The sequence below is a fragment of the Oryza sativa genome, chromosome 11 (genome assembly GCF_034140825.1).
Source record: "Oryza sativa Japonica Group chromosome 11, ASM3414082v1".
Lineage (NCBI taxonomy): Eukaryota > Viridiplantae > Streptophyta > Magnoliopsida > Poales > Poaceae > Oryza > Oryza sativa.
In genome coordinates this window covers 26,547,225-26,556,948 of record NC_089045.1, presented here as the reverse complement: position 1 = coordinate 26,556,948, position 9,724 = coordinate 26,547,225, and the positions used below count along the sequence as shown (strand labels likewise).

General features: G+C 41.0%; 1 long non-coding RNA gene across 1 annotated transcript; it reads left to right on the top strand.

Annotated features, from left to right (window-relative positions):
• Positions 1–234: 234 nt before the first annotated feature.
• Positions 235–1,887, top strand: LOC107279443 (uncharacterized). The gene is made up of 2 exons (XR_001541301.3): positions 235–431; positions 1,580–1,887. It is a non-coding gene; the product is annotated as an uncharacterized lncRNA (long non-coding RNA).
• Positions 1,888–9,724: the final 7,837 nt, after the last annotated feature.

Below are 9,724 nucleotides of genomic sequence, written 5' to 3'. Positions count from 1 at the left end.
TATTTATGTATTTTATTTAAGAAAATGTGAAAACATTATGTCACTTCCCAAAAGAAAACCACGGCACAGAGGCCTGCAGTGCAGGGCACGGAAGCTTCCCTGGATCATCGGCCCCTCGTTGCGAAAAGCACACGGTCAATGTAAACTAAAAATTCCAATTGATTGCTCAGTCGTTGTAGAAAGCCGCCCTATATTCACAAATTAATATATATAGGAGTATACAAGACGATCGATGAGACGGCTTCAGTTCTTGTGCGTCGGAAGTTGTTCAGGAGGCCTTCAAGCAGAGAGGGGATTGCTAGCTTGGAGGCCAGCAATGTCGACAAGATCAGATTACTCTGTCTCAGCCTTGTTGCTGGTGATCCTGCTTGTTATTATGGCCAGCATCCTAGCTCCACGGCCGGCTGCTGCAACCCTGGAGCGACGGGGTTGTAAGTAATAGTGACTTCTTTTGCCTTTCGAATTTAAACATGTTGAATAGTGTTGGTTATATTGATTGTGGTTGAGTGACAGACTTAATATATATGCAAATAACAAGTGGGAGTTTCTTACTTAAAATTTATCTAACTTTTGATTTTAAGGATTTGTTAGTCACATGAATTGTAGCATGCCACACCTTAGCTCCAAAAGATCAGCATACGAAAAAGAGATTGTAATGCCAAATAGTTTTGGACCATCCTATACCCAATCTTTTCACTGTGGAGTAGGTAACTTTACCTTCGTTATATAATGGACCACCCTAATTCTATTCGCTAGTCATGTCTAGCTTCTCCTTCGACAATGATATGCATATATATATATATATATATATATATATATATATATATATATATATATATATATATATATATATATATATATATGAACATGTGGTTTGGGATGATCCATTGTACAACAAAGTTCAAGTTACCTAGGCCAAAGTAAAACTTTGGCAATAAAACATGGTCCAAAATAAAATTAACTCTTATTTTTTACTTATGTTATCATAATAAACTTCTGTAACAATGCGCGGGGTTTCACATAGTTATGTATATGCACATGTACGGTAGGAGTGGGAGGAGAGATCTTTTTGCAATAAATTCAATTGGCCCACCCTTTGTGTTATCTCTAGTAGATCTAATGGTTTAAAGTAATGGTCCACCTATTTTAAGTAAAAATATTTAAATATCGATGGTCGGATCGGATGTTTTCTTTTATCATAATTTCTATGATTTTTTCTAATTTAGTAGAGTACGTACCACGTAACGACTTAAAAAGCGATGGTAGGATGTCTACTACGTGGCGGTGTGGGAGCATTTGTATGTTGTTTAATGAATTTTTAGTATATAATAAAAATAGATTCATTTGGAAACCGGTGAAAATCCCAAAGGGAACCTTCATACTAGGTTTTCACTAAGCCATGACATAAATCCGTCGCCAAACGTTAATTTGTTGCAGATCATAGATGTCAAGAATATTATGAAATTTAGAGTTGTCCGTCCGCTAAATTATTAGTTCATATTTTTCAATCATGTTAACTAGCATATGTAACTTTTATATAAGAGAAAAAGAAAAGCTAACGTTTCGGTCACCTGTGCAGGTACCTACGACCCTCAAAACAATCCCGATTGCCCTCCTGTAAGATCCCGCGGGCAGTGTGACCAACCGCCATGCCCAAGCAACAATGACGCCCCAGCGGTGGAGCAACGAGCTACACACTTGCCGTAATTTGTTAATAGCATGGGGATATTATATAGAAGGGAAGCTCTGTTTTAATTTACATATGTTTATATGAGTTGCTCCCTCCAGCCATTTATATCATGTTTGGAGAGCTAAACTCAGATCTCAAACGTAAAATATATTTGACCAGAGGGATAAATTATATGTTGTTCGTGTATTCTGCTTTTATTCTGAAATGTCCCACCTATGATTATCTGCAGCACAAACATATATAATAAGTGTGTGTATAGTAATATATATATATATATAGGAGATGGGAAATTGTACACGAGCACATATACCCTAGATACTTGGTTGACGGTTTCGGACGACGCAGTAGTAATGCATGCACATGTATTATACATCATTTGGTCATATGGGAGACTGAGCAATGAGGGTACCTACCCATTCTAACTGGTTTGACGTTTCTACGCTCTTATATAGAACTCGGTTTGATCGAGATCATAAAGTCTGGGCGGATCGTTGTTTTTGACAGAGTGACCTTGTAAAAAAGATCACCGCTTTATAAGTTTGTATGTAATTCATTCTCTAGATTTATAGGTTGTTTTTCTCTTTGTACAGGTTGCATTTTTAATGGAAATTTGTTAGAACCGTAGATTGCCATCTATATATTTTGCAATATTTTTGGAATTACAAAAATTCTTAAATATTTTGGAACTTTTCATGGCGTTTGTCGGTCAAATGTTTACTATTATTTATGTAATTACGTAAATAACGTAAATACCTCCTCTCCGTTATGCTGGTATTTCTTCTTTACGTTATTTACGTGTTTTTTTTCACATTTATATTTTCTTTCTAAAAAAATGGTTGCCGGTAATCCTCCATTATTTTAAATCAATTCCAAATGCTATCATACTATGTAAACAATGAAAAAAAACTAAAAGGAACGTTGGGGCGAAAGTTGCGGACGCATCTTTATTATACCAAATTTTCAGCGCAACAAAAAAACCTCTACAGTGAAAACAAAAGAAAAGAAATTTTGTTAGGAGAGTAAAGTGAAAAGTTTTTTCAGGATCTAAAATAAGCCAGACATGAATCGTAGTGAATGCACCAATATCTTTTTTGACTGCTTTTGCCATCAATGTGTGTGGGCCCTACGGACATTTTCTTCGTCGTGGGTCTGCAGTGGTGTTTGCTCTCAGCAGCAAAGGACAATTCCGGGATTTGCTCACAGTCCCCATGCAATCGTACGTACATGTTACTTCCTGTTCTCCCTTTAAGCCTGACTGCCAATTGGGTAAGCACTCCCCACTCCTGCTTGGTGTGACGGTGCCCACGCGAATCTCCAAGGTAGTTGGACGGCAGGGATGGTGGGTACATATGTACCCGAGCTCAAATATGCATTTTCATTCACACACACATACATACATACATACATACATACATACATACATATATATAGACGCGCGCACGTGTGTATGTGTATATATCTAGGAGGGGAGGCCGAGGAACCACGTCACCACTGCCGCCGTGTCCACCCGCTACGCCGCTGCCTGTGGAGGGAGGGAGGGGGAGAGAGAGAGCTAAGAAGCCGGTGGAGGGAGGGAGTTGAGAAGATAAGTTTAGAGAAATGAGTGGTGGAAGGGGTTGGAGGAGTAGATAAGTGTTAAAGTTTTTTTGGTAGGTACGATTTTTGTAGGCGGACCATATAAGGTGCAGGCGCCGTTTAGATGGTCCGCTTACGAAAATCATTTTCGTAGGCGCCGCTTAAGTGGTCCATGAACTTCATCCCGATTTATATTTTTATAGGTGGTCATTTGACTCCAAGGATCCTGTCCGCCTAAAAAAAAGACCTCCATGTTAGGAAAAATGTTTTTTTTCTAAGTAGTGCTTCCGATAAGCGATTGCAATTGCAAATGAGTATAAATACGAAGAGGCTGGTTATGGTATGCCGGTGTGTGATCATAGGTTTAGGACGCACCAGGAACTTGCAAGACACCATGCATGTCTAAAGAACCTGCAATTAGGATATATATAGGAATTAGAGTAACCAAGGTCGTCATGCCCGTTAATCATGCATCGACAGTAGAGAAGTTATTGCACAGCATTGGCGTTTGAGTTAGCTATTGGCTACGTGTGTGGAGTGCCTAGCTAGAGTACATTTCTGTCTGGTGATGATCGATCCATTTGCTGGTCACTCATCAAGAACTAATTATTAGTATATATCCTTATCATAAAATCGAATCCCCGTTGCATTCCTTGGTGCTAATTATGGAACAGAGCATCCTCTGTTTGTCCCGGGCGCGTGTATTACATTACACACATTACATGACTGATGATGAATTGCAAACACAGTAAAAAGTACGGTGTAGAACAGCAAACTGATGATGTAACTATAAACACATAAAAAAGGGACATCGAAGATTGCGACCAAATAATAAAGAGCAAATCAACTTGTTTCACAACAAAATGAGCTGTACTATAGGTAGATGACATGAGTTTGACTTCAATCTGAAGTGGCCCTGATTGAAGGGGAGGCAATGATCTACCTGGTTTGGTAGTGTGTAGCTTGCATTTGATGCAGTATCAGTAACGAGCAACTACGTTCGTAATTTCTTCTTTTCTTTTTCGTTTTCGTCTCACTCTTATTTTTTTTTCCTTTCTTCTGCTTGGGTCATAGAGAAATGAGAAGAAAAGAAAAAAGAGAAGGAGAAGAAAAGAAGAAAAAAAGAAACAGAAAAATTTTTAAATGGATCTTATTTGTGAATTAAAATGATGTCACGTTATATCCATGTGGCATACCACATCAGTGCCACGTATAGGATCTTGAAGGGCTATGACGATTTGAAACATATATGACATACTATGACAAGTTATGGGATTTAGATATGTATTTTTAGAGTTTAGAGGACTTAGACGACACATCCCAATAAGTTTAAGAACAGTCCATGCACTTTACTCTTTCATAACGGACAACGACTCATGCATCTCTCTCTTTGGACAGAAATGTTGACATATAGGTAGTTGTTGCGAGCGAACTAGTTGGTCTATCCTTTCCTAATTAACCTTACTGGTCTTAGCCTAAATTAACCCACAAAACTCACATGAAAGCTGCAGTGAATTTATCACTTGATTTAATACCTCGAACAATTACCTCAAACAATTCTCCCAAATGCGAAAATAAATCTGAAAATAAACAATATCACTTACCTCTTTTTAGTGATTTGTGCTCCAACCTCATGTTATTTGATTTCTAAGAGAATTCCAAGTAACATCTCCTTTTCTCTTGCTCAATCTAAGGCTGCGTTCGGGAACCCTCACTCCCCGGTACAGAAAACAGAGCAGCAATTAGCACATGATTAATTAAGTATTTGCTATTTTTTCGCAAATGAATTAATATGATTTTTTAAAGCAATTTTTGTATAGAAACTTTTTAAAAAAACATACCGTTTAGTAGTTTGAAAAGCGTGCACGCGGAAAACGAGGAGGAGAAGTTGAGAACATGTGGTACCAAACGGAGCCTACATAATCTCAAAATTCCTATAGTCTTCCTACTCACTTCGTTTCATATTATAAGTCATTTGAATTTTTTCTTAGTCAAGTTTCTATAAATTTAACTAAGTTTATTGTAACATCCTGATTTTCGTTGCCGTTAAAAGTTATTTTAAATACAAAATTTATTTTCAAAATTTTGTTTCATATTTGAATTTTAGGTTTCGCCATTAGAGATCTCAAATATTTCATCCAAAGTCCACCTATATATTCCTAGGATTATTAAAATCCACCGTCCCTTTTACAGTCCATTTACAATTCCAACAAATACTCTCCAAAATTCAAACTCTGAAATTCCTAAAATGATGAAATATTACTATTCCTGTGGGCCCTAGAATCTGTCCTTTCCTCTCTCCATCTCAGCCCAGCACCAAGGCCAGCCCATCTCCCTCCTTCATTCTCGGCGGACCTAGGACGGCCCAAACCAGCCCAATCACCCCCTCCTTTCTCCTCCCAAGCATCCAACACACGCGCCCGCCACCTGCTCGACGAAATGTTGAACCGGGCGAGCAGCGTGCCAAACCGTGCCGCACCGCGTCGCGCTACACCGTGACTATAGATGGCCAAAAGGCCCGAAGCCCGACGGCCCGGCCCATGGCACGGTATTTTGGCCCAGCCCAAGCACAGCACGTTCGGGCCCGTGCCCGCCCGGCCTGACCACTAGGCCGTGCCGGCCCGGCACGATCGGCCGGCAGCTAGGGGAGTAAAAATAGACATATTATATGCCATGGACGAAAGAATAGGGACCTAAATAGACTTTTTTTTATCTATACATATGTCAGCCAAAGAGGAGGGACAGAAAATAGACTTATTTTAGCTATACATATGTCAGCCCAAAGAGGAGGGGCGAAAATAGACTTATTTTAGCTATACATATGAAATAGCCCAAAGAGGAGGGATGAAAAATATACTTATTTTAAAAAAGACCCGATGGGCCACCCATACCTTCGGGCTGGCACAGCACGGCCCGACAGCTGGTGGGCCGTGCCTGGGCGGGAGGTGCAGCCCATGGGCCGGCACGGGCCGTGCCGGCCCGATGGCTGCTGGGCCGTGCCCAGCCGTGCCTGGGCCGGGCCGTGTCGGACGGGCCCTTTGGCCATCTATAACCGTGACGAAACACGGACGCGCTAGCTCGCCCTTCCCTTCTCCTCGAAGCCGTCAGCCTCGCCAACACCCGCTACGCCCGGTGCACAGCCTCGCCTTCCCGCGGTCGCGCGTCCACGCCGAAAGGGTGTGCCGAGCTCACGCCCTCCGTGCCACCGTAGCCGATGTCGATATCCGGCCCCAAACGGGCGCCGCCCATTCCATCCGTCGCTGACACGTGCCCAGGAGAAGCCGAGTGATCGGCGCTCACTACGCCGCCTCCTTGGCGCCGTCGCTCGCCCTTGCACCGCTGCTCTGAGTCCACCGCCCTCGTGTGCTAGCGCTCCATCGCCCGCAGTTGTGCGTCCACGCCGAAAGCGTGCGCCGTGCCCACGCCCACCGCGTCGCCAGCATATAGTCCAATGTGCTACATATTCAGTGTGGCCATGTATGGTAATTTCTTCGTGTGATATTGCAAGGGGGTGTGTTAAGTTATTGACGAAGCACTGGCAATCATGGGCAGGGAGGAAAAAATTAATTAGGCCTGGGAAAGAAAGGGTCAAATACGTTAATGGAGTCAACGCTATGATTGACTAAACATAATATATGCAGAATCTGCGAAGTCAGTATGACAGTAATATAAGAAAACCGCGTCACCGAAGAAAAAGAGCAATCGCTATGGTGATAATTTATTCGGGTGATTGAAGGTAACGGTGATTTTCTTAAATTATCATGGAATCGGTCTACGGATGCAAAAAAGCGTGAAAGTTGGATTTATTAACTTGGTTCAAAATAAAGAAAAAGGTTTTCTTCATGTCTGATGAGTTTGATTTATCTATTTGGTGATGACGCGTGTTACCTAGTTATGGATTAGATCAAGCTAAATTAACACAGAAGATGGAGGTGAACATGGTCTTCGTGCAGTTTATGATGTTATAGCTCAAAAGGAATTCAATTTCGCTTGGCAAGACGACTGAGACATGGTGGAGTCAAGAGGATGAAATTATAGGGATAACGGAGTCTCTTGTTTACGGTGAGCCTAGTGAAGGCTTGTCCAAGCAGCTCGCTGTGAGCGGCAGAAAGGTACATGAAGGTTTACACAGGAATAAATTCAGTTTGCCGTGGCATATTAGTCAAAAGCGGGGTTTTTTAGAGTTTACGTTGAATATGTGTATAGAGCCGCTTACAGTTTAGGACTTAAAATTATAATAGGTATATAGGAGTAGAGAGTAAGAGTTAGACTTTATCCTAGAATCTCTTTTAAATAAAAGGGTGAACTTGTTATAACTATATATGACGACTTAGCATAGTGAGAGGGAGTGGCTACAGGCGGCCGGCATACGGCCGAGAGTTGTTATAACTTTGATATGCTGTAATATGTTGGATCGGAGAGGAGCGTCCGTAATCAGTGCTCTAGAGATGTAGACTTCTGTTGAACCACGTTTATAAATATCGTGTGCTAGCTTCGATGTCATTATCATGTTTAGATCTCCTATGACATTTCTTCCGTGCTTGGTTCTCGATATGCTTTCAGGAGCAGTTTTATAACGGTTTTAATGCCTGAAAAGCTTTGAAATGGCATTTGTTGCCTTTATGTCGCATCTCTTGTACAGTTTGGTTATCCCTTTTCTTGTATAAAAAAAAATCAAATCCCAGTAAGGTTTCTCCTCCTGTTTATTGAAAAAAACACGTCTTGAAATTACTCAATGACAGTCACTATCAATTAAAAAATAGACCCACAGTATGGTTGGAATAACCATCACAAAAATATCTTCTGTGACGGGAAATTTTGGTCCATCGCTGATCTGGCGTAGTGTGCAGTTGCTCGACGCTGGGCGGCTGTTCTAGGTATCTCTCCCTCTCCTAGCTAGATCCAATTCGACAATGAGTAGTGGATGTTTCTGTTCTTGATGTGTACTTCTGATCTTGATGTGCATGTTTATGTTTTAGATGTGCATGGATGGATGTGTGCATTCGTTGAGTTGTAAACTGGATATTAGTGGATTATAGTATGTTACTCCCTTCGTCCCATAATATAAGGGATTTTAGTTTTTTCGCTTGTAACGTTTGACCACTCGTCTTATTCAAAATTTTTTGAAATTATTATTTATTTTATTTGTGACTTACTTTATTGTCTACAGTACTTTAAGTACAACTTTTTATTTTTTATATTTGAAAAAAAATTTAAATAAGACGAGTGGTCAAACGTTGCAAGCAAGTACGGATTGTTTTTCAAAGTTGCATTTTTCCTTTTTCTTCTTTCCTGTTTTTCTGTCTGCTGGAGAGGAAATAGTGCCAGTGGAGCAACCACCAGCAGTGAGATAGCCAACACTATCACTGTTCTATACATGCCGACATGCGCATTTGCTGGATGAAAAGAAGGGGCAGTGATAGCCGACAGTACGTGTAACTTACGAATAAATACGGTGTAAGTCACCGTACCAGAAGCATGATGCTTTATACAGAACAGAGATGATTTACGTATAGAAGGGCAGTTTTATTTATCATAGGGGTGTAGTACATGTAAACATTACACACAGAAACACACAAGACAGTACCTTGCATGTTCTTAATTACAGGGGAACAAGCGAATGCCCTTGGTCATACATAGTAGCACACATATATAGAGCACACACATTAGCTAATGATCCGCTGGATCTAGCTAGTACATTATTATCGATGAAAGTGCGTATTTCACAGATCGAAGGCTATAGAAACAGAATACCTGCCTGGCATACTGGGGTCGGTAGCAGCAACGCCGGCATAGACATTTGTAACAGTCTGGTCGTCCTTGTAAAAACCGACTTGCCCACCGCGTTCTATCTTTGTTTTAATTTCTGCCCAGTTGGGGTTGATGAAATTAATCACAGAATTAATTAAAGGGCCGCAGAACACATAAACCTGCAACTTCTAAAATCAAAGAAAAAAAAATATTAATTACCTTTGATTTTATATATATATATATATATAGAGCAAGGCAATGAATTTTTTTTAGCACGTACTTCGGGTTTAGTCGTTGTGTTTATGTTAAAACCAATGAGCCATGCACAGTCCTGATCACCTTTGTCGTTCTTGCCAAAATATACCACAGCTGCCTCAACACTGCCGTCGCCTGCCATGGTAAAACTGCCGGTGCCGGCCTTATTGTTGCTGCTGGGCTTAAGAGGGTTGGTATAGTCAATGAGAACGGATCCTGAATATTGTTGCTGTACATCCGTAGTAGTAGTCAGGGGTCCCTTTGTATAATTGTACAAATCACCTTGTACGTAAAAATAGTAATTGCCGGCCTGTAATTTGCCTGCCGCTGCCTTGTTAAGAAGTTCGTCAGACTGCAACGACAGCGCAGCTTGCTTCATGACCTCATCTAAGCGTGCTTTCTGCTCCGAACTGAGCTGCCCAACGACTTCCTCATTCCTCTCACTTTCGATCG